Source organism: Hermetia illucens, chromosome 6, assembly GCF_905115235.1.
Source record: "Hermetia illucens chromosome 6, iHerIll2.2.curated.20191125, whole genome shotgun sequence".
Lineage (NCBI taxonomy): Eukaryota > Metazoa > Arthropoda > Insecta > Diptera > Stratiomyidae > Hermetia > Hermetia illucens.
The window spans coordinates 25,206,312-25,232,855 of NC_051854.1; the positions used below are offsets into that span (position 1 = coordinate 25,206,312).

Sequence of the window (26,544 nt, forward strand, 5' to 3'; positions counted from 1 at the left end):
TGGGGGCGACTCTACGTTCGTTGGGTCACGAAGAAGTGAAGTAATGTACCTAATCTAATGTGATTTTCTAAACCAAGTCTCACTATCAGACCACTTGTGGCGCAGCGGGGTTAACAACATTCGAAAGTTTTCATTCTTTTGTCCTTGTTGGACATTTTTCTCAAGGATTTTTCAAGAGTTTCTTGGCGGTTTAGGTGCTCTATCAAGTTACCCACTTTTAGAATTGAGGAAAAAATGCTCACGCTTCGTCATCTGGAAATTCTAGATCAGTTCGCTCAATGGACCTTACTTTTGGGGATTCTAGCGGTTAGCTTAAGGGTTTGGTGGAAGCTGGAATTCTAAGCATTTAGGACTCACATGTAGAGTCTCCTAAAACACTTACTCAAAATAGCAGAACGTTTCCCAAAGGCAGAGTGTGTAGTGCGAAGGAGATCTTCTTAAGGTATGTTCGCCTGATGTCTTGAGAGACCAGACAGCCGCACTCCTAAAAGCTCTAGCTGCTATAATTTTCATATGTTCCTTCCTCAGAGACAACAAAAATACCATTCTAGAGGTTTCAGATACTTCCATGAAGATTTTTATCTTCCGGCAGGAATTCAAATTTCTCTATTCATATTACAAACAGGATAAAGGATCTTGTAGGCTCCATTTTTTTCTATAAACGGTTCCTGCTCTTAGTTAAAACTAATTTGTTCTTTAGCTGATTTTTGGCAATGCGAGAAACCATTTCCATTTAACACGTGATACAGACTTAGTTATGCATCACCAACCCTACGATTTTCCGAGAAGTTTGCTTATTTCACCTACTTTTCCGGATGACATAGTACTCAGGCGCTCAGAGTGTGGTCATTTTCTATTATATAAACATCTAGGAAGGGGAGTATACGAAGTGGAAATACGGTTAGTCAGATCGCACATTAAGAGCGAACGGTAATCAGCCGAACTTGCACAGTAAATATTACAGAAATGTTATACAAGAGCCCAGAGTCCCGGAGATAGTTTACGTCAAAATAAAAATGTTGACTTAATCAGAAAATTACATTTGTTTTATACTCAAAATTGAAGTATTCTCGTCTATCCCCAATTTCAACACCGCATATGATGAAATTAAAGTGCCTTCAAGGAAAATGACTACTCTTGTCCTGCGCTACAAATATCAAAAAGTATTATCTTTGGAGATGCCGGGCATTGATCCCGGTACCTCTCACATGCTAAGCGAGCGCTCTACCATCTGAGCTACATCCCCACACGTTAAATAAAATAACAAATAAAGATTGAAAATTATCTCCTAACTCTACCAAATTTCCCAAATTAATCGCTGCTAATAGATAATGGCTCGGGAACACGTTGGCCTTGTGATTGCTGATTAAAAGCGATCAAGAGATTGTCGAATGACTAGATTTAGTGTTATAAAAAAATAGTTGACAGGCATGGTTGAACTGGTAGATGAAGTCAATGTGTTTTATGTTATAAATATGTATATATATGATTATAACGCGAAATTTATTCGTAATCCAGTGAACTAATGTAAAAATATTATACAATTGGATTGGTAATTAATTTTTGATTGAGAGCAAGTAAATATGGTTTCGCCGGCTAATCGCTAGCCTATCTATTGGTTCAGTAAGAAGCATGTTTCCAGCTGCATTATCCAGCATAACAATATTGCAAGCTATGTAGATTCCAGCTTTTCTAATTAAACGGATTTCCATGCCAGAAATCAATTGCAATACTTGTCCGCCAGCTTCGAAAGGGTGTCGATAGTTTTTTAATAAATGGGAACATTATAAAAATTAAACTATCTAAACATGCCAATGATGTGACCAGGTAATATCTTAAAGAGGAGAATGTGTCTAAAGGAGACTTCATCCAAGTAGTCTCCATGGATCAAAAAAAGAAGAACAAAAGGAAATAATACTTCACGTTAAAAAACAATCTGCCGAAAGTCAAGGCAGATAAGAACGATGGAAAATACAATCAAACGAAGGAGGATTAAATCGTCGACCCTGTCCTGAAAGTAAGACAATTGCGGTGCCCTCAGCGATGCAATCAAGCCCGAAGGCAGTAAAGCAAAAGGGTTTTCCATACGGAAAACGAAGGGTGGCGTTGAGTCAGGCCCCAAGAAAACTAACGAGAGTACATTCTGTGACTACTGGGAGGTTAGGGTTTCTAGTCTAGAGCCTATGTGGGCGTTGTGGTGTTGGCATTGCAGCTAACACTGTCGTAAATTCTGTTACGAATCTGATCAGCTCCGTCGCTTGGCGCAACGTTTAAATGTCTGCGACGAGGAATGCACCACAATAACAAAGTATAGATCAGTTAAAGCGGCCATTTGCATACCGACCGAAAGTGCACACAAAGCTTACAAGGAATAGACTTGCTGAAGTGATACCTGAGCAGGAAAATCCATAGTGAATGCTGGTCGTGGATTCGGTTCATCGTGCTGAGGCACATCTCGACGTAACGCTTGATGTCAGAAATACCTTAAATTCCATAAGATGGACAGATATATTGGGCATACTAAAAATTTATTCCGCATGAAGAGCTATCTCCTGCGGATATTGAGGAAATATTTGAAAACCACTCCCTGTTCTTCTTGTTCGGATGATGTTGCCGGACGTACTGTTGAACAGGCGCAAAGCAGACTTTGAATATTGAAGGGACGGGTAAGTGGCCGGATCAATGCTTAATCAGTCTTACGCGCCTATCCCCCCCCCCAAAAAAAATTAAACAAAATACGTTTTACGCTTTGCGTATCGAATCTTGCATTGAGGTGGCTCTTGAAATCCCAGTATCAATCGAAATCGAGGTGAAACGTTAACGGCTCTACGAAAAAAGCAAGAAAAACGACGCACAGTAGCTTTACCCAAAGTAGGAGAAAAATAAAAATTTTGTTTATTTTTACTTTTCATGTAAACCAAGGGATACCCTAAACTTATATTTTTAGGGTTTGGTATAAAACAAAACCTTTTTAAAATCATCCTTCATCATCAACGGCGCAACAACCGGTATCCGATAGATATTGCCCTTGTAGACTTTTCAGGCTGGATCGTCCTCATCCATACGGATTAAGTAACCCGCCCACCGTAACCTATTGAGCCGGATTTTATCCACAACCGGACGGTCATGGTATCGCTCATAAATTTCGTCGTTGTGTAGGCTACGGAATCGTCCATCCTCATGTAGGGGGCCAAAAATTCTTCGGAGGATTCTTCTCCCAAACGCGGCCAAGAGTTCGCAATTCTTCTTGCTAAGCACCTAAATCTCCGAGGAATACATGAGGACTGACAAGATCATTGTCTTGTACAGCAAGAGCTATGGTGAGTCGTTTCGAGCGGAACAGTTTTTGTAAGCTGAAATAGGCTCTGTTGGTTGACAACAACCGTGTGCGGATTTCATCATCGTAACTGTTATCGGTTAACTTAAAGAGGATCGTACCTCTTCCAAAATCATCGTTGCCTGTCTGTATGTCACGTGCACTTTTCTCGGAAACAATTACACCTATTGACACGAACTTTATCGGAAAGAGGGGAACTGCGAGCCCCCACACATGCAGAGAGCAATTTACGCACAAAGTGCCGGACTCCTGTCTCAGACAGACAGACTGCTACACCTCTCTGGAGCGTCTAGGATTCTGACCCGGAGTCGTTTGACACATTACCTCATGGCTGGATAGGAGCAAAGCTCGTGGATTCCAGTCGCCTTAAGAATACCTTCAGTGTAACGGGCCACTCGGCTCCACGTATCCTCACTTTGCAGCATGGCCTCAATTAAGGTGTCCGGGGACGCAAAACACCCTTCCATCGAAAGGTGATGGTGATGGCGCTCCCACCTTGTGCAGAAGAAAAAGATGTGACCGGCATCATCCATCACATTCTTACAATAAATGCAGTCGGGCCGCCATGATTTCCCGATTGTGTGCAGGTTAGATTGAAAATACCCATGTCCGCTGAATAACTGGGTTAGGTAATAGCCAACCTCACCGTGCTTTCGATTGAACCACGGCCGCATGTCCTTTATGAGATGCACGGTCCATCTGCCTCCGATTCTCTCTCCAAAGATTGCTGCCATGCGCAGAGAGTACGGGTTCCCTCACAAGCGGCAGCTTCCTTATTTTCCTCGCGTTTTCTGAGGTTTATAACCCTGGTCGGATAGTGTGCATTGAACCGGTGTTAGTAGATCGCATTGCCCCGAGCGAACGCTGATTCGTCCGTGAATTCCGGGATCAGCTTAGCGTAGGTCAGGCCTCAGGGGATGGCAACTCCAACACCTTGTAGTGCCCCTGTTTTGGAAGTAAGCTCAGTCAGAATCACTAGTCCTGAGCAGATGGATTCGGACATAAGCCGAGTGGAAGTGTAGTCGACCGTCCTCGCTAGAGCCGAACAGGAAAGGCTCATAAGGAAGCAGTGGTGAAGCGTATGGGGTCGGCAACGTTCCTCCAAACGTCAACAAAAGCGTCAAAAACGGACTGATGGAACTGGAGGAACTATTAGACCGCATCTCCTTCTATAGGCGAAGGTGCAGAGCAGCGGAAGACTTTATTGAAGACAAAGAGGCTGCAAACCAAAAGCCAGGAGCAAAAAAGGCAAGGAAGCGAAGATGTGTGAAATCCGCTACAGGATGAAACCCGAAGACAACGGAGCAGAGGTGTCTTCCATGCGGAAAACGAGGAGTACGTTCTGCGAAGCGGTCAAGGGGCTATTGGGGGAGAAGGCTCTTGTTTCCAGCCTAGAGCCCATGTGCTCTCCAGAAATACGGAATCTTGACGTGGATGTCCAGAGGTAACCAATGCCCGGGTAGGTATCACCTCTGTAAATGCTCGAGGACGTGGTGGAAGTCCCCGAGCAATAGGTGAGGAAACTCCTTAGCAGCGGGAGAATTAAAATCGGATCGATAGTATGCAGGGTCCGAATGTGGATAGTCCCCACCAATTGATACAGGTGTCTGGACTATGAACACACGTCAGCAACTTGCAAGGGTCCGGACAGGAAGACAGCATGCCGAAGATGCGGCCAAGTCGGTCATCAAGCGAAGACCTGCAGTGAAAGCGAGAGTTGCGTTCTCTGCAAGGATTGCGGCGTGTCTGGTGAGAGCGTCGCACACACTGCGGGCTCGAGACGGTGTCCGATCTTCAGGGCGGAATTGGAGAGGGCTAGGATGCCAATGGCATGCCGCATTTCGCGCAGTTCGCTGCGGAAGTAAATGCCGATCTAATGCTGATTAGCCAGCAATACCGAAACAAGGACCCATTCCCATGGCATCTCGACTTATCGGACACCGCTGCCATTTGGGTTCGGAACGCTATTCGACTTCGTGTTCTTGCCGAACGCCAGGAAAACGGGTTTGTCTGGAACCGGTGTTTAGGGATAACGTTTTTTAGCGTTTACCTGATGGATTCTGGAAATGGCGGCGAGAACCGGGCTCGTAGTTTTAAACACCGGATCCACGCCAATGTTTCGGCGCCCAGGCTGTGAAGGAAGCATTTCTGACATCGCTTTTGCGTCGGAATCTCTGGCATCATCGGTGGACGGGTGGCGAGTCATAGAAGACTTCTCGGTAAGTGATCACCATTACATCGCGTTCGAAGTGGTTGACGCTACTTGCCGGCGAGCACCAACGCGACGCTCCCCCTGCATGTGGAATGTCGCGAGGGTCAACATCGAGAATTTCGTCGAAGCTCTTGGAGCAGGCAGGGTCCGCGTTGGAGGACAGAGGGTGGTAATGTCGCAGTTGACACCGTTGTAAATTCAGTGATGAACCTGATAACGACGGGGTGTGAAGCTTCCATGCCCTGGAGGGGCCCGAGGCGCGACAAGCCTTCTATGTACTGGTGGACAGCAAAAATTACCGACCTTCGCAGGGAGTGTCATAAGCTCCGCCGTTTGGCACAACGTTTGCACGCCAACAAGGAGGCATGCGCCATAAAGGCACAGTATATGTCAGCAAAAAGGAGACTCCGCAGCGCTATAAAAGCCAAGCCCGCGGTTGGCAAAACCTTGTTATTATTAATGGCGAATGTAGGGGGCCCTATATCAACTAGGAGACGTCACCTCATGGGAGCAACGCAGTCGGTACTTCTCTACGGTAGGGAAGTATGGGATGATGCCCTTGACAAAGAGGTGCATCGTAAACGCCTTGCTCAAGTGCAGAGGCGGGGAGCTTTGCCAGTCTCCGAGTTGGCTGTGATGATGATTGCGGAAGTGATCCCCGTTGTCCTCCTTACCAAGGAGCGCAAAGTTATCTACCGTTGTAAGGGCTAAAACTTGCCCGTGAAGAAAGTTAATGTATCGTTACCGAGTGGCAACTTTCTTGGCAAAATGAGCCAAGGGGCAGATGGACTGCGCGGCTCATCGACAATTTAGATCCATGGATAAATCGAATACACGATGAGATGAATTACTTCCTTACCCAACTTCTAAGCGAGCATGGAGTTTTTCAGTCCTACCTGAACGAGCAACTCTCTTCCTACCCTCCCCTCCTGTTGGTGAAAGGAATTCCCTGACTTGAAGGCTCCCCAAGCCGAGAGAGCGGGAGGACTAGCCCGAAGTAATGTGTCAAATGTTTCCGGGCTAGATTTCTGATGATAGGGAGGTGTTTAGTTGGTAGTCCAAGATAAAAAAAGGATTGGTCGGAAACATTTCCCTTAAGTGATGTCAGAACTTGGTGACTAGGTTGTAACTGCTCAACTGAAAAATCTGAAAAAAATCGTGAAGCTCCTCTATAATGTCCAGGGCTGCAAATACCCTCCATGCCGAAATCTGTTTAACTAAAGTTAATAATAATATATTACTATATTTTTAGTAAACTGAGTAGTAGCCCCCTCTCAAGTTCATCCTCGAATCATATAATCAGCAGCAATATAAGCTATTACATAAAGTATTATACCGATAAGTTTGGTGGAAATCGCACTATTGCTAACAAAGTAATATCAAATTTGTCGCTTTTGTACAAATTGACTGCATTTGAAGACAAATGGGACAGAGGTCCCTCAAATATATAAGAAATGCAAAAAACCGTCCATATCTAAAGCACCCAGCTTTCGGTTTCCTGAGTTGTTGTCCAATAATAACAAAATTACATATAAAAATTGTATGAAACTTATGTCGTTTCTAATTATATCCTCTCGTGGAGACACGAGTGTCGCAACATATAAATGTGAGTCAATGTTGACCAACAACCCACCAGCCACGAAGATTTTATAGTAATGATCGTTGGTCGCTTGTTCTCGACCGTTTCTAGTTGGTCCTGATAAGATTAGGACAGATTTCTGAATGCTCTTAACTCATTCATCGAATAGATAAGTCATTGATGCGAAGAGCATTTCATTTCACGGCGAAGGATCAAAAAGATCGTCCCTGGAGATGCCGGGCATTGATCCCGGTACCTCTCACATGCTAAGCGAGCGCTCTACCATCTGAGCTACATCCCCTGTGAAGATACTTAAAATAACACAATTTACGATGACTTAATTTTGAAATATTTCCATTTGTATCTAAAATTAGTCTCTAGAAAGATAGCGTACTGTTTCAAGTAGTTTAAAATGAAGTCAACCTTGAGGATTTTTGAATGAATTTAGATGCATAAATTATCTGTGTGTTTCTACAAGCGGTGGTTATTATCAACCAAAATTTGAGGGTTCCACATTTATCAGCGAGTTCATGGGATTTGTTGTGGTTCTTAACATAAATGCTATTATTAATTACTAGCAACATTGTTATGACAAAAATTGGAACAAATTTGGTAGATACATAGATAAATTGACACAGTATTCAGATCTAAATACGTTTTATGATCGAATGAAATTGTTATCAACAAGGTGCACATATCTTTCGCCTTATAAATTACTAATTTTCTCTCTCCGTTCTGCCAGATATATCACAAAATTTGAAGAAATCCAAATATATTTTCATCTGATCCTCATTGTTAATTAAACAAAAATATCGACGTGTTCACAAGCAACATAATATCTATGCGTTATCTTTAGATACAGCATTGGCCCAGTTAGAGACAGCCCACTAGAAAGCTTAGCAAGGATCATGAGTTAATCCAAATTAAGCTCCAGATATATTATCTCTCAATCCTCCATATTCATTTACGAAAAAGTTTCTTTACTGTTAGAATTCACAGACCTCTTCTGCAAATTCAAACCAGGGGATCGAGCTCTATAACCGTAGGAACTATAGGTTCAAACATCGGGTTGACGGTTAAGGACATCATAAGATTTACGACAAAAATTATACCCTTGGAGATGCCGGGCATTGATCCCGGTACCTCTCACATGCTAAGCGAGCGCTCTACCATCTGAGCTACATCCCCGACAAATCTGAATTTTATTTTGGCGGCAAAAAAAAAGATTTGATTTACGAGAGACCTTACCAAACTATTTTTCCGAAATACTTATATGAGTGGGCGTGTAAATTTAATATGGATGTAATTAAAAAATTTATAGATAAACAAAAAGCAATTATAGATTGCGGTTGTTTATTCGTACTCTGGACTTATTATGTATTTGTGAATGGCCTATGCATACTTTTTGTATAAAGTTGGACTGGATTTACAGCAGTTTTCAATGATTTTCGATATGTGGTGTGAATAACATCGAAGAAAGTAATTTGAAAGTGGCAAGATATGCATACGGAAGTACCAAAATGAGACGTTGGATTTTTAGATTCGAAAGAGTACGGTCGTTTTATAATAGAAGTACGCTGGGAAAGGGCATCGCATCTGTTCATTTAGGGACCTCGACATGTTGACAATTGTGATCAGGGTAATTTTGGGGATCACCAAAATGAATATCGAGTTTGACTGTGGCCAATTACAAGGGAAGAGCTATTCCAAAGCAAACAAGTCGGAAACCACAAGCTCGGCGCTCTAGTTATGAAAGGATTTGTGGATTTTTTATGTAACATAGCTCGAAATATATATGAACTGAGTATGCCCGATACTCAATTCGATAACAGTGACATTTTATATCTTAGATACAGCAATTTCACGCGGTAATAGTAGGATTTCCACAAAGTTTTCCAGTATTATCTTAACGAATTACGAATTCATTGATCTGTAGCCACCCTTGATTTGTCGTGGTTCTGACACACTATCAGCTTTTACAAGTTCATATATGCATACAATCAACTGTGTCACTATCAGTTTCGTGTTCAAATATCGAGCGATCTTCAACACCAGTTCCGTGTGCATACTACATTGAGCGACCTTCAGTAGCCGTTCGGCATATGTGCGACATATTGCGAACTTTGTATGGCCATTGCTTCAACTTGGCATCAAAATGTTCTCCAGACTAGCAGAAGCCATAAATATTGCTTTATCGTAACAGGCCTGTAAAGTTACATATCATCAGCCAGCTACCGGACTAGCCAAGTTTTCTGGCAGCAAACACTCCCAATATTAAAGGCTAAGCTTCGAGTGGCTTAGCTATAGTTCGCTTCGAGTTCTGGAAGCGGACACATATCAAGAGCAGAAACATCTCGAGGGCCTTTACAATTTCAGATCTGCGTGCAACACGCGGTACGGAAATTAAAACAGGAGAAGGCAGCCATGGCCCAGCAATTAGATTGCCAGCAGGGTATCATCAAACAGTTAGAAGAGCGCTTGCCATCTCTCGAAGGGAGAATGCCGATACCACCGTCAACGTCAGCAGCAACACCAACGGGAACAACAGAAGCAGCAACAAGAACAACAACAATACCAAGATGGAGGAGAGATGGGCCTTGAAGTGCTCATCGAAGAAAAGGAAGACGACGCATTCAACTTCGTGCAGCGGAAAGAGAGAAGAACAAAAGATAAAGTCAGTGTTATAGAGTAAGTGCCCGTCCGCCAAACGCACAGGCACCCTCACCTCCAACTACCCGAGCAAAAAAATAAGATTCCGCCGATCACTGGGTACAAAATCAATGCGCCTCATTTCCTGCGAATTCTGAAAGAAAAAGGGTTGAAAGCAACCTTAAAGAATTCAAGGGCCAAAAGGACCCTCATCTTTGCACAGAGCATCGAATATCATGTGGGGTCTTCAACCTTATTAAAGAAAAGGGGCTACATGCCACAACTAGTATCGCACCAGCCTTAAGGACTCAGTCCTTAGTAGTCCTAGTCCTTAGTAATCTCCACAGAGATACAGACCCGGCCGACATAATACGAGAGCCCAATGAAGAGTATCCGCACTCAAAGGTCAAAAGCGTGTTGAGCCTGCTCACGCGAACCATAGCCAGAAGCCAACGCTTCCGTTGAAGCTGCCATCGAGGCTGTTTTTCGCTTGAGAAATTCAAGTCTATCTAGGAAGTGCAGTGCTACAATTGCCCAAACTTTGGGCACATCGTCCTCACAAAAACAAATGTGCGAGGGGAATGCCCAAGATCCGCGGCAAACACACCAACTTGTTGCTATTGCGGCCAGACCGGACATCCCGTCAAATATCGCGGATGCCCGGCATACAAGGACATGGTTGCCAGAAGGGAAGCTGTAGAGCAAAAAAAAGAATGCTGAAGCCATGAGAGTCAAAAAGGCGGTGACTCAGAAGTCACAAAGCTTGGCCCAACCAGGCGTATATTACGCTCAAGCAGCCAAGAATACTCTTCCTAGAACTGCAGCCCCTCAAATTCCTCACGGCAATAAGTCGGCCTTCAGAAACTTGGTCGAAATGCTCGCTTCGGCCCAAACTAATGAACAGCGATAATTCACTGCTATCCAACTGATAATGAGCCTGTGGAGTTAAAAAATATCACATTTAACTCTGCGTCCTTGGTCTCACACGCCCTAGGTGCCACCGCACAAGAGTTAGTAGATTTTCTGAAAGCTGATTTCTACTGTGTTTCAGAGATACGATTAAAAACCAGGCACAATGTGAATTTTAGCCGTTATAATATTATCCGGAACGACACCAACTGCGGTACCGCCCTTTTAATCACAAAAGACTATGAATTTGAGGAAGTAACCATTAAAAACCTGTAAACCTGTTCCGCGGCAGCGGCTTTAGTTAAAACCACCGACTATAGACGCGTCTTAATAGCTGCCGTCTACATCAAATGCAACTCACCATCTGCGCTGGGCCAAGATTTACAAATCTTGAGCGATTTCCAGTCAAAATCTAAGTACCTAATTTTTGATGGCAACTTTAGCTCGATGCACACTTCCTGGGGCGATTTGGCAAAAAATCGAAATGGGGTTACCCTCGAAAAATGGATCCACAACCAAAACCCATTAAACCAGCTTGAGATGATCTTGCCCGACACACCCACAAGACCTGAAAGTCAACCATACTTGACAGCAGATGTGAAACAGGCCGTAACGCATTATACTGAGAACTATATTATTAAAAGACTTTGTTTCTAGAATGAACTTAAGGGTGTTGGCAGCAAATTTACAAAACATAATATACTTCTACAGTTGCGGGATTTCGTCAGTTGCAGGCATTTTCTGCGAAAATACCCCTGAGTCCTGAGCCCTGGCCAACGGAGAGACAATATTATTGGTTCATTTTTGGCCAGGCGTAATACTAGCTTTAGTCACGGACGCATCCATCGTAGGACTCGGTGCGGTGTTGGAGCAAAAGCATGAAAATATATGGTTGTCTCTAGCTTTGTACCAGCGGAAACTGACTCTGCGGAAAGACTGTATAGTACATACGAACCTGGGCTCCTCACTATATATATGCCAGCTTTCCGTAATTTTTGATACATTGAAAACTGATCATAAACTGCTGGATTATGTCTTTCATCAGAAAATCATAGAACCGATAACTGTGGTTTATCTCGCAGTTCAAAACGAGGATTGAGCACGTCTTAGGCGAGTCCTACGTCATTGGCGACGTGTTGTCTATGATTCAATCAATTTCTTTCCCATCAGATATTGACTCCCAACTCCTAACTGATGAGAAAATGAGTCGCAGAACGTCATCTCTTCTGGCTCAACGCCGTTGTTTCCAATGAGACCGGGAAATCATTCGGTTCATTGCAACACTTCTTCGTATTGATTAGACAGTTCATTCTAGAAATACTACGTAAAACTGTTTTCGACACATATCACTGTTACGCTCACCCTCGAGTTCGATCCACTTACAAATTATTCAAGAAAAGTTTGTTTGACCGAAAATGCATTGCGATGTGTAGTTATGGTTCCGAATATGTATCAACTGGCAGCGCTCCAAAGTTGGGGGCTGATCAACATTTTCAGCACATTCATTTGAACACCATCCCGCAGTTTCAAGTACTGCTTGACCATGCTTCCTTCCTATCGCGAATCGATCAGCAGTCTTCGCGGCTTCCTAGCGGATTGGATATCGCGCTACTAAACACCATTAGTAATCATCGCTGTCAGGGATCGCAACTCCAGTCGACCTTATTTCAATCGCTAAGTAAACTACTCAGATCAAAATGAACCCGCACGACACCGCATCATCCGGCTTCTATGGAGTAACCGAGTGATAGTTCTGTCTACTAGTCTGCCACCAGGGCAACAGACATTGGGTTCACATCTTGTCCACTGTCTTGCTAGGTCTTGCCTCAAAAAGAATCTCAACACCTCAGCAGCTGCGCTAGTTTATGGAGCAACTCTGCGATTACCCAGAAAGTGGTTCATGACCGACAGCGCAGATGAGTATGATACTTAAATTTTCCTGGAACGGATGATGCGACACATGAGAGAGCTTCGACCGAGAGAGAATAACATTTGTCCAAAAGGACTTTCGTCCGGATTCACCTGAGATTATCAAGAGTTAAATCGCGCAGCCGTACAGAGGTTCCTCCGCATTGTTGAGCGATTGTCGTTGTTAACCGTCAAGACAAACTTTCGACGCAACTGCGATTTCAACGGTCCAGAAGTCGCCAGTTCTTCCACAGCAAAAAGAAACAAAAGCTGTCTCCTGGACAATTCATTGGTGCAGCCCCATTAGCAACTGCAAGCCCGGTAAATCACTACAACGATACGGAAGTCACCAATATCCAGATTGCTAATTATTCCTCTTCCGGCGCCCGCCATCAAAAGCCATCGGCAGCATTCTTCGAAGAAATAACGAATTTTGGATGACATCGAATAAACCGAAGTTTGTTTATGCTATTGACAGCCATATTCAGAGGTGAGTAGTGTACTGGCTATCATCTATAGTAACTTTCAAATGTTTACCACCATGTTTGCTATTGGTGGACCAGATTGGCGTCAGCGTCTTCTCTTCTACTCTTTTATTTGCAACCCCAATATCACCATGATCGGATTATTTCCTGAGAATGAGTCCTTAAAATAACTGATCTCTTTCTAACCCCCATATTTTCCTCCTTTGAGTTAAAACTATGGAGACCTCCCTTAAGCTACATCTCATGCGTGCGAATTTAGACTTCCGGCCCTTCCACCAAAATTCGAATCAAAAGATATAACCATTCCTGAGAAAAGTACGTGTGACAAACAAGCAAACGTAAACTATTTACATAAAAGATGAAGGGTCATATCTATATATCCCAACGTCGAAAGGTATCGCGGCTTCCAGCAAGTTTTTCACTAGCAGGCGTGTCGGTGAGAAGTCGCAAGTGGTATTTGCAAGTGAACCATTTAGGAAGAATACCAAGGTAGCACGACTCCGATAGCAAAGGCCGATGATAGTGACATAAGCGATCAATGCCCCTGGGTGAAGGTGGCCAATAGTGAGTCTGAGCTGATTACGAAGTTTAGAATAATGACTGAAAATAATATACAGTATGTCAATGGTCGGCATAATGTAACACCGTGAACCTGGAGAGGTTCCCAACAAACGGCAAGGAAGACACTGCGGAAGTTGAAGTTCTTTAGGAATGACATGAACGTGGCTGTACCACCAGATGTGGTAATGTCCAGAGCAATTGGAAGCAGAGAAGCGCAATCTTCGGCGGAAGGTGAAAAGAAGCGGATAATCCTGGTGAGGCCCACACTGGACACAGCAGACTATCCGAGCAGGGGTAATGTGCGCAGGACCCGTAAGACAAATAGCGGGTAGCGGGTAACGCTTGGTTATGTTCTGCTCTGTTTCCTGCGGAGGCAAGGTGGATATGTCAGGTGGTGATCCAATCAGTGGTACCTTTCATAGGAGTATGAATACGAAGGCGAAGAAATAAGAGGAAGTATGTACAAGCTACAGCCTCATTTCTGACCGCTACTATGGGACCTTTCTCTAAGGATGGCAAAATGTCAGAGCAATAATTTACCATCCTCCGAGAATGCCAGTGGAAAAAGCCTAGAATTAAGTCCAGGTTTAATATTCAAGGTTTTCACAATGATCAGGTGACAGCAGGTAATGCCAGATTTGAGTTCTGGTGGTCGGGTCAAATTCACAATTGTGAATACCAAGCTGTGCAAGACAGACAATGTCAGATATTGAACACCTGCCCCTTGAAGGATGGAAGGAGATATCACTCAGAACCCGGGGATTTATTTCGGACACTGGAGGGTAAAGTTAATGAATACCAGAAAGTACAAATCTACAAACGTAAAAGGTTTCAGCGTGGTGGTCGAACTTTTTATTTTGAGAGTGAAGAACAATGGTGACCTTCGAATCATACAAAATAGATCACATTGCAGCTTCTTCGATGCGCACTGGTGTACGGACGAGAGGGCAGATCCTACCTGTTAGTAACTTGCACCATCAAAGGATTAAGCGAAAGAAAGGGAAATCGAAGATGTCCATGGAACTGGCTTGATGCCAATGCACGAACCAGAGAAAGTGTTAAATGGAAAACAGAATGCTTGCTCCCTTTATTAAAGGAATCCTAAGAACCTTTTCAAAACCTTTGACAAAATTCAATGAACTTCTTACATCCACTAACGTAAATCTTGAAATATTTAAAAGGGACAGGTTGACCAATTTGGACTCTGTTATTAAGTCAAATGGTAATTGGGGTAGTGGTTTCGGCTATGTGCAGCCAATGTGAGGAGGAGGAGGCGGCCCTGCACTTTTTATGTTCTAAGATTCGCTAAAGCCTGCGAACACCGTAGGCGGGAAGCCATTGAATAGGCAACTTACGGGGATAGTACAAAGGGCCTAACAATGGCTGAAAGGCGAGTACGCGATGAAAGTGTTCGTCAACATTGCAGCGGTTTTTGACTTGCCATGCCACCAGAGAGTACGGCATCAATAATACTTTATTTATTGGAATCTATGCTATGCATACACAGAAATCACTGTGCTCTGTCAACTAGACTGAATTTCAATATCAAATTCACCCTGCAGATGGAGAAGAAAGGTCAACTACCATTCTTTTATTGAAGTTCAAACAAGATAAAATTAAACCTGGAGATCAATAGGAAACCAACGGATATCAAACAGATCCTCGCTAGCACTCCCATACATCCTGGAAGGCGTGGGGAAAGTCACCAAGCACATTTTTGATCTCGCCAGACTGAACAACAGGAACAAACTTTAGATGGAACAGATAAGAAGGGATGTAGAAACAAGTCTTGGGGACCACGTGAAGGAAGCAGAGTTGGCAGGATAGCGGGGCACCTTGTCTTGAAGAACCACATCGTTTTCAAACAGAATGTGAGACTAGTGAAATAAATAAGAAAAACAAGGCAGTTAAACATGGCCGAACGTTTGGGAAACTATAAAAACCCAAAAGACCCACTTCTCAACAGAGATCAACGCAACGGATACTCCTCCGATCAACAGACTCCATTCCATCAGGAATGAAGATTTAATAGCCCACTCGATACGTGAGACAAGAAATATAAATTGGGCAATTTCGGATTTGTTATTCCAACCCAACCACTGAGGAAGGTGACAAATAGTCACCAAAATATGCAACATTTACAAATAAATAAAAGATTAGTAAAGTAAAAGGAAACGGATTCGAATTTTTATTTCAATTATTATAGCTTTAATCAAACGCTCTATTTAGTTTTTGCTGCTAATAGTAAGTTTCACCAGCCGGCCATCAAATCGGTCGACTTCTTTAATGAGTGTGTGGGCTACCAACGTACAGCCATTCATGGCCACTTTTACCGCGTTCACGTTCTATATCATAACTCTTGACACCACACCATCGACTTTCTTACAGAAACGGCTTTCAATTGCTGCCCCCGAAGATGGGGGAAATTGAACCCTCTTTTGATAAAGCTTCCGATATTTAATTTCCCTCTACACCACAATGACCAGAGTACGCAGAGTAGTTACACCGCATTGAATCTAGAAACAGAGTTCAATCGATTTCTACACTCCTGAACCATTCATTAAGTGATCAAAAGACTGCTTAGCGCCCTCAATGCAGCGTGACTATCGCATAAAGATTAAGATGCATCTTCAACGGTTCATAAAATCCAAACTGCCGCCCTTAGGATCGCATACACTTCAACCTGTATTGTATATTGTCTTAACGGAAAAGACCACTTCTCGTTTTTATTCGAGAGGTAGACTCCTACTCCAAAACCCTGTTCTGTTTTTGAGCCATCGGTGTAGAAGACATAGTACATCCTGACACACAATTTTCTGGTTCGTCCCACTTTTCTCTTCGTTTCAAGATAATTTCATATCTTCTACCAAACAGATGTATGGGGATCCGATAATCAGAAGGCATTGCAAAAACTATTCCAATGCTCTGTCCTCCCCCCCCCCCCCCATTGTTTCCCCATGTGTGTGTGTTTGAGGTGGGGGAGAGGCAAAGCCTCTGAGCACTCAGACCAATTGTTTGCCCATACTTTATGAAGTGCTCTGAATAAAGAAATCAAAGGGCTGCAAATTGAAAAATTCATTTAGAGTTGCGCCGGATTTCATGCTCATGGCACCGGTAATACCCAGGCACACAGCCCTTTGTAGTGTGGCTAGTAACCCTTAAACTTCCAGAGCTCATTTCATCTATACTTCTTCATACTTGCTCCAAAGGATTTGGAAGATTGCACTCCTCATCTCCGGAAGGCAAAGACCATTCAGTTTCCTAAGTTTTGTAAATAATACCATTGCGGTTTTATTTGGAATTACTGAAAGATGTTAAGCTGATTTGTCTGAAGTTTTTTGGATTTGAATAGACATCTTTCCCAGGCTTAGGTATGAAGAGTGCCTTAAGTTTCTTCCAAGAGGAGGATACGTAGCCCAGAGCAAGACTCCAGGAAAAATATTTCCTAAAAGTTGCTTTAAGTGCTATATACCCTCGTTTTGCATCGTTGGATAGACACCATCCATGCCAGGTGCTTTGATCTGTTCAAATGTCGCAGCGTCCCAGGTCCCCTTGCAACAACTTCGTGTTGAAAGATTTGCACAAACCGCCAATTCTCTCCCTCCCACTTCTGAGACCTGTTTCCCTGTATTTCCAAGAGAGTCTGTATAGACTCATCTCTGAAGTTTGTGAAAGTTCCATCCGATTTTTTAAGAGAGTCCAACCTAGCCGACTCATCCCTTTGACGAACTCTGGGCAGACTGGAGGTCTCCCTTTCACCTTTCAGTTCCTCACACTATGCTCTAAAGGAGTGTCGTTTCGAACGTTTTACGAGGCTCTTATATTCGCGCTGTGAGTTCCGGAAGTTGAACCAGTCTTCATTCTTATTGCTTTTACAAGAACGTTTTAGAAGTCTTCTGGTTGATTTCCTGAGTCTTTACAGTTTTTGATTCCACCATGGAACCGTTTTACCGCGTTGCCCCCGGGAAATAGGACACGCCTCTTCAAAGCGAAATAAGCCTACAATAGTCAGACTAAATTCTAAGTGACCGTGACCTCCGGAGAAAATCCTAGTCCTACCGGATCTGTTTCCATATACTGGAATTAGAAGAGTTGCGTCCACACCACCAGCTTCCATCTCTTCCGCCGTTCCTGTTAGAGGCGAGGGAGAAGGTTGCTGACCTGGGCTATAGGCCCCTCCCCTTCGCAACTAAAGTTTCTTTCTGCCGAGCCCGCATTTCCCCGTTTTCTGGAAGAGTTAGGCACCAGTGTCACCGACATGCCGGCCAGGGACAGGCGTAAAGCCAATCTCGGATACACGAAGAGTACATATGTGCTCTTCATATATCATTAGATATTCAAGATGAAAGGGGGAATCTTTGCACCCAAAACTATGTAAATATTGGCGATATCCACTGCGTCCATGGTTGCCCATAATCCAGCGCTAGATATTTGGAATCAGCCTGTGCGCTATCTCCCTTTGTGGGCATTATCTCAGTATTTTTACCACGTCCTTATTGGGTTTGCTATCCTCCCGTCGCTACTCCTCCCCCACATAATGGCCACTTTATATCTTCTTCGTACCTTTTTACACAAAAATATATCATCCCCTTATCCATGAGTGTCACTTCGTGCCCTCGATGCGCTCAAACGATGTCTTAACTCTAAGGTCCTTCGCACACACACGTGAAGCTTATAATTAACACTTCCGCTAGCAGTGTCCTCCTCAGTAATTTGAATCCTTTAACATTGGGCATCATGCCAGTTAGCGGGCAACCGGAAGCTGGGCGCTTCAGCTATGAAAGGTTTTGTTTGCTTCTTCTGTGAGTATATTTAAGTGTAGAACTATTCCATTTGTACGTAGCCCGTTATGTATTTGCATTTAGCATGTCTGCCTACCCACTTCAATGTGATATTGATATTTAGTTGTAGTATATTTACGGGGGAAGAGTCAACTTTGAGCTACTGTAACTTTGTTAGTAATAGTATGATTTTGATCAAACTTGGGGATGCTTCATATTATATTTTATACTACTACCAACTTTTATAACTCTGGGATAAACTTAATGGAGGTTTTACTCAATTTCTCCAAAAATATTATTAACTTAATTTGAACAGATATCGATATGGAGAGTATTTTGAGGCCTGGGCACCATATAGAGGCAGCTTCATGATTTTTTTCAGTAGTTTCCGAGAATGTGTCCGTTAAAGAAATCATCACTTTCCACCCCTCCCACTCGTCGTCTTTCTAACAAATATCAAAACTAAGACAGGCTTCAGAAAGTACTAATCGAGACGTTTCATTTGATACCCCACATGACTACATTCGGTAAAAAAAAAATGTACACCCCCCTTTTACATGTATGGCGACCCTCCCTAAATTCAACCTAGAAGAATATCACTCACTGCATGTCTGTGGGTCCACAGTTCCCACCTTCTCACCAAATTGCGTGTCAATCAGATAGCCGTTTCTGAGAAAAGTGCTTATGACAGACAGACAGACATTCCTGTGAGGAGTGGCCAGATCTCCCATCAGGCGCAACCCCAGCTGGCGGATTGGGGCATACCTATTGATGTGTAAATATGTGTTCAAGTACTTTTCTTTTCTGACTGTGCAATATATAATATTGCATCTAATACTACAAGTGTTTTAGATTTCGAGAAGGAGGTGTTCAAACGAAGCACAACTCTGCCAAGAACACCAATTGCAAAGGCAAAGAAAGATGGGCTAAAAGGAGATAACTGGCCAAAAAAGGCGATTTCAACACCCATCGGATCTGATCAAGAGGTAGTCCAGCAGCAGCAAATAGATCCATTCAGGAGAAGCCCATCAATTTTACGATCTCCTCCAATATCAAAGCCGGCAAAAGAGAAAGCTCATGGGAGCTCAGCAACTGAAAAAGGTGAAGGAGTCAGTAAAAGGAGTAATCTGGCCAGGACTCACCGAGAACGGAGCCCTGACCCAGAAGAACTACCTTTTATGTAGCTTGGGACTAAAATGGTTGAACTGTTCGAATTCATCAAGGACAAGCACAACGTGCACCAAGCCATTAAGAACATGGTGAGAGCCATCAGGGTGCTTTACAATAGGTCAGAGGAAGAAATAAGAAAGCCTAAGGAAAAGCCGGACATCCCAGCCTCAACAGTGTCACAAGCGACCCAAATGATACCCAAGCACAAGGTCGCCGACCTTCGCTCGAGTAAAAGAGTGCAAGACAAGGACGGGGAAGCTTTGGGGAATCAACAGGCCCCAAAATGGAAAAAAGGGGTCTTGACCAGTCCAACAAACGGAACTAAAAGTTCAGAAGGGCCCAAAGTAGTAAAGTCGGCTAGTGAACCGAAACTGAACGAAAATAAGAACGATGGTTGGACTAAGGTCGTGAATACAAAAAGAAATAGGAAACCAAAGATGCCCGGGGGCAATTATAATCTCCAGCAAAGGACATCTAACATATGTGGAGGTACTGAAGAAGGTGAAATCTGACCCCGACCTAAAAGACCTAGGCGGCAGTGTCAGCAAAATCCGGAGAACCCAGAAGGGGGATCTCATGTTTGAGCTGAGAAAATCCAGCGTGGGAAAAACCGACGGCTTTCGTAACCATGTTATAAACTCACTTGGGGAAAATGTCGCGGTTCATTCCCAAAAACATGAGGTCTATATACGGTGCAAGGATCTCGATGAGGCCACATCCAGAGAAGAGATCTGCACTGCCTTGAAGGAACAATTCAAGTTGGAGGAATTCAGGGAAGAATGCCCAGAATTTAGGGAGGCGCTAACTGCAGTGAAAAATGAGGTTAATAACAGTAAACCTTAATCATTGCAGGGTCGCACAAGATTTGCTTGCGCAGACCACTTACAAATCCGCGATGGAGATTGCTATCATTAGTGAACCGTACACCGTTTACAAACAAAACCTTAAAAACCCAGTTTTTTTTCCTTATTTTTTTAGAAAAAAAAACAAAAAAAAACCAAGACCCTTGGTTTTCTCACAAAGTAAGATAACTAATTGGAAGAATATATTTTAAAGTTTGACGTGTTTGCACTGTTAATTGGGATAAAAATCAGTATCTTAACTAAGCAATCCATCTATGACTTCATCCAAGCAAGATATTTTATCTCGTTTGATGCTTTGATGCTTGTTTTACACGACGCAACCACCAAACTATGGGAAAATGAAAGTAAAATCGAATTGACATGGAAAAAGCAACAGGTTCTACTCCTTCGACTTCTAATCGGATAATATTCAATTACGCGGAATCCAGCAGCACATTTCTATGCGCATCACTTCCTCCTAACAGACATTTGCAGATAAAGTGATAAAAACGAAAAGATGCACAGTTCCCCACTGCAAAAGCCAAAACATTACATTCACTTTCATGGGAGAACTGGGTTCGATTGAAATTTCTTTGACCATGTTCAGGTTACACACTCGCCCCCTGCAATATGCATAAAAATATCCGAATCTACACTTACAAGTATCTAGATAGGTTTTGCTTCAGCTCCGCACTTTTAGCGCAGTATCTTGCGGAGCTTTGAGCAAGGTTCAACCACTCGAATGTCAATTTTGAAGATATTCCAAAAAAGAAAATCTTAGGAGAAATTTCACACGAGCATGTGCACATAATTCGGAATGAAGGAAAGTCAGAAGGTTCCGCGGTTTTGCACATGAGAAGATGCAATTGATTTGAGATTCGATGGATGCAAGAAGTGCAGCGAGTGCACGAGGTTGTTTGAGTTCTCGTGGAAAACGTGATGTTATTTGATATGGTGATTATTTATTGCAGCTAATGAATGAAAAATTACACTTTACGAGCATTTAAGTGTTCTTCGTGTTTGCAAAAGTTATAAAGTTGTTACTTTTATGAGAAACAACCGCCAACTGAGGAAGACGAACTCCTACTTTCTTTAAAATTTTAAAAATACTCAGAGAATATTTCGGTTTTCACCATATGACAAACCTTTACCGAATGTTTGCCTAGTTATATTCCAATATGAAAGGAATGAGGCTTTTATTGCAAGGAAAGCGGCCTGGTTTGATTATGCCTCAGGCTAAAGTTGCGTATTTCGGCAAGTCTGTCACACGACCTCCTCGCGGTAGCCGCCGAAAACCGTCTTCGGATAGGCCAAGAGTGTGTAGGATCAGGCTGAGAGTAGGCTCATCCAACTGACGAGATTCTGCTTGTCTGCTGATCATGTGTTAGGGGTAAGTGGATCTGGCGGGGGGATGAGTCGAAGCAACAGCCCGGGGATCGTCCTCCCTGCACTGGAGAAGGTGCTAATAGGACCTCAGGCCAAAGTGGAACAGCATACGCTGAGGGCTGCGTAGCCAAGGAGCTTGGTCTTTAGTATGCGAACTCTGAATATCTTGGCTACCTTCAGATTCAAATAAGACCCTTACCCTGGTGGTCGAGCTAGCCAGAGTGGACATTCTTCCCGGATTTCTTGTGGAATAAGACACGGACTCAATTCTTAAAAACAAAAGCAAATAAATCGATGATAGAAGAAGGGGCGGTGATGCCAGGCGCATCATGGGAGGACGAGCTGCTAGCATGCAGCCAGGAGGCAGTAGCCTTCGACAGCTGCACAATCGATGCCAGCCGTAGCACCGCTGCACTGAAATCAAACGCAGGGACTTGCAGGAGCGAGGCGGCAGATAGACTAGTGGTTTCCATCCTGGAACCCACTGCTGTCAAGTTGTGTGCAGCGAGCACCAGACATATTACTCCGAACCCGAAACCATCGATGTCGGAAGATCCCTCAAAAGTAAAGACTGACAAGAACGTTGGTCACCCGAAACCGGCTAAGAAGCGAAGGTAGTTTGATGCCTGCACAAGAGCTAGTACCAGAACGCCATGCATACTCTCAGCAACATTGCATAAGGAGGCCGATACTCTCGACAAGGGGGGAGGAGGTCCTTTATATCACCCTACTAACGGACATTTATTCTTAGAGTGGAGAACTGGAGAGTGTCTTACCAGAGATCGTTCTCAGATCACAGATGGATACTTTTCAGTCTAGATCTCGCCGCAGAGGTCCCTAAACCCCTCAGAGACCCCAGGAGGATCAACTGGAGAAAGTTTGGTCAAACTGTCCCGTGCGCAGATTGGCAAGATTGGCACGACAGACCAACTGGAGTCAAAGGTTGGAACTCTGGAAAAAGCATTCGATACCCCCTTTCAAATCTCGTGCTCTGTTAAATACAGCAAGAAGACACTGTTACGGTGGTGGAATGAAGATATCTCCAGCCTCAGGAAACTGACCAGGGAAATCTTTCACATGTGCTACACGCATAAATATTGGCAGTCATACAAAGATTGCCTAAAGAAGTACAAGTCGGCATCAAGACCGCCGATAGGGGGTCTTTGTTGGACTATTGTTAGAACATCGAAAACACTAGCGAATCTCAGTCAGATTCTGCCCAAGGAACATAGGAGCTCATCCTTTGTTAAAAAGTCGGAAGGCTCCTGGACGAAATCTTCTGATGAAACTTTGGAGCTGCTGATTCAGACACACTTTCCCGACAGCGGAGAAGGGTGTGAGTCAGAGCCGTGCTTGGAGGGTTTGCGGCCACCCCAGTCGCGCGGTAATTACCAAGGATAAGATCGACTGGGCTATAAACAGCTTCTCCGCATATAAATCTCCGGCAGATGGCATAATGCCAGTCATGTTACAGGAGCACCAGGGAAAGGTTGTGTCGTGGCTTGTGGAGATTTCCCGGAGCTGTATCTCTGTACCACAGTCCTGAAGACGCACATGAGCAGTTTTTATACCGAAAACAGGTAGGCGCGGTCATGAATTCAAGAAGGACTTTCGACCAATCAAACTCACCTCTTCCGTGTTGAAGATCCTAGAGCGCGTCGTGGACATCCACTTAAGGGTGATTATGGAGGGGACACCTTTTTCAAGTCCCAGAACGCCTACCTCAAATGCAAATCCACAGAAACCGCTCTCCACGGGGTAATTGCAAGGCAGAATACCCTTAGTACCTTGTTGGATATAGAGGGAGCATTCAACAACGCCAGTACTAACGCCATCAAGAAAGTCTTGACCAGTATTGGATTGGAAGGGCATCTTACGCATTGTATAATATCCATGTTAACAACCAGGATGATGCAATCGGATCTGAGAGGCAACCACTTGACCACAGCTGTGAACAGAGGTACGCCTCAGAGTGGCACCATCTCTCTGGTGCACTGGTTAATAGTGATGGACGAAATCTTGTGAATATTGGACAGCAGCGGGGTGAAGGTGGTAGTGTATACCGACGACTTGGTGATATTAGTGTCCGGGATGTTCCCGTCCATTATGAGCGACCATTATGAGTTGCAAAAGGTGCGCCTGTTGGCCGCAAGATGCGGACTCGGAATAAACCCAACCAAAACGGAACTGATTCTATTCACCACCAAGACAAGGGTACCTGAATTCCACCTACCGCGGCCGAATGAACAAAAATTGGTGCTTTGCTGAGTGTAATCCTGGATCTGAATCAAATTGAAGATTGAACGTAGAACTGAGGGTTAAGAAGGCCTGTATAGCCGTCTAAGCCTGCAAGAGAATTCTTGCAAAGAAATGGGGGCTCCGGCCGAGGATGGTTTTCTGCATGTATACCGCTGTGGTGCGTCCAACCCTAACGTATGGCTCTATGGTAACAGGCTTTGAGCAAAAATTACAATGGAACCAAGCTTAATAGGATTCAAAGAACCGCGTGTGCATTAGCTACCGAGGCTCTGCAATCCTGCCACTATGCCATACAAAATCTGAACTTCACGAGAAACTTTGCTGTGGACTTTCCAACCAAGGCAGAGTGGAAGACCGGGGGCGTGTTGTAAGGTTATGACACAGTATTCTTCACCGATGATTGAAAGATGGTCTGCGGAGTCGGCACGCGAGTTTTCTCGAATACGCACAGTGTACGGAAGCTAAGTAATTGTTTTTTTAAGGAGCCACGGCCCTCCGATGGAGACGTTGTGCCCTACCAAAAACTGGATTACATGATCATCCGGGAAGGTGAATCCAAAGGACCCGCTATCCCCTAAACCATGTACATTGGGGCACATCGTCGGCATTGGGACGATTTGTACCGAATCCGACAAGGTACGTGTCATCACAGATTTCCGCGAAAACCGTTAAACAGGGTTTCTTGGATTGTGTAGATGGTATCAACTATTTATGCCAAATTATACTTTGCTAACTGATTCGCCCTATTTCCAGTTTGCGGACTGTTTGCGTTCGAATATTCTGTACGTCGTTTTGTCTGGCTTGGTATAGTTAGAAAACCCAAAAGATTTTTCTTTTCGTTAAAGTCGAAAATGACTTTTTATCTGTAATGATATCTAAGTTTGCACTAAGAAAATCAAATGTGAGAACAAAGTCTTTTTGGCATGGTCGGAGAACGTTAGTATATCTTTGGTGAGAGGGATGGTGTGGTGAGCGAGTGAGTACTACATCTGTAGTGACCACCAAATCATATTCCCCGAATGGACGCGAAGGCGTGGTGATAATAATGAAACCAGGATGATCTACCGGAACTTTCGGGGTAGAGACGGTTAGAAGGAGATCACGGCCCAAAGGGAACAACGATGGGAATGGTCGGTCGACTGTGTCAGCTTACAGCGGAAGCACGGCGTCTGCACCGCAATAAAAAACCGAACTACTGGTAGAACTAGTAAATCTCAATGCTCAGATAGTGACTGCGAGTAGTGGAAGAACGACACCGGAATACCGGGACCTGTAGGAGGAATGCCTCCGAAGTAAACTCAGGAAAACTATACGGAGAAGCAAATAGGATTGCTAGAGGCAGCTGAGATGTCAGTAGAATCTCCCCACGTCCTAAAGTCGCTGCGGTAGCAATACCTGTGGATCCAACTTAGGAGGCGATGGCCGTTGGTAAGTGCTGAGCGGTGCAGTGGAATGTCGTGTACGCGAGAATGCTTGACCTTCGTGCGCCACAGGAAGCAACATTGATTGATTTTACGGACGACCTAGCGATCGTTGTCGTTGCAAGGCCCAAAATACCGTGGCCAGCAATATACACTACTATGAAAAGGAAGAGGGTGAGTTCAGCATACTGGCTTATTGCATTGCGGGTGTGCAGTGCGCATAAGATAGGATCAGGTGGCAGTATATTATCGGGGACAATGAGAGCGAAAGTATGGAGAATTGAATTATCATCTGACATAGTTCCTTGATTATTCGAAGTATTTGCGGCGTTTCGAATTGGATGAGTCTTCCAACAGTACCGAATGCGTTGGTCAATGTGGTATCTAATGCTACAAGTGATTTAGATTTAGTGAAGAAACGGTTTAAGAGCAAGATCCAAGAAAACCAATAACGTAGACATGATGGGCTGAAGGGAAATTACTGGCCCCCTAAAGCAGTTTCGACATCCACCTTATTTGTCCAAAAGGGACGACAGCAAGACACACTCGAAAATCAAGGAAGTCACCTATTCTGGAGAATCACCTCAATTCTTCGATCTCCATCAATGTCAAAGATGGCAAAAACTGGAAATCAGAAAAGCACATTAAAACCCACGAGCGAAGGAGTGCTTAAAAAAAGTAATTCCAGCAAAGGTTCATAGAGAAAAGAGTGCTAACACGGAGAAACTATCTTTCATGCAGTTTGGAGCTATCTCATCAAAAACATGGTAAGAGCCATTAGGATCGTCCATAATAGTTCGCAAGAGGAAGAAGAAGGACCCAAGCAAAAGCTGAAATCTTCCGTGCCAACAGCATCCCAGGCGATCCAAGTGACACCTAACCGTGGTCCCATTGGTTTTCTAGCAAACAAAAGAATGCGGGAGAAAGGGTGATCCCCCAGGAAATGGTGCCTCTAGGGAATCAGAAGGCCCCTTAAAAAAGGACGCACTAGTAGTTGCGAAGAACAGAGCTAAAATTATGAAATGAACAAAACATGTGTTCCAAT

At 43.9% G+C, this 26,544-nt stretch overlaps 3 non-coding genes across 3 annotated transcripts; all 3 read right to left on the reverse strand.

Moving 5' to 3' along the window:
- Positions 1–1,173: 1,173 nt before the first annotated feature.
- Trnaa-agc lies at positions 1,174–1,246 on the reverse strand. The gene has a single exon. It is a non-coding gene; the product is annotated as a tRNA-Ala (tRNA).
- Positions 1,247–7,356: 6,110 nt separating this feature from the next.
- Positions 7,357–7,429, reverse strand: Trnaa-agc. The gene has a single exon. It is a non-coding gene; the product is annotated as a tRNA-Ala (tRNA).
- An 814-nt stretch (positions 7,430–8,243) lies between these two features.
- Positions 8,244–8,316, reverse strand: Trnaa-agc. Its single transcript has one exon. It is a non-coding gene; the product is annotated as a tRNA-Ala (tRNA).
- Positions 8,317–26,544: the final 18,228 nt, after the last annotated feature.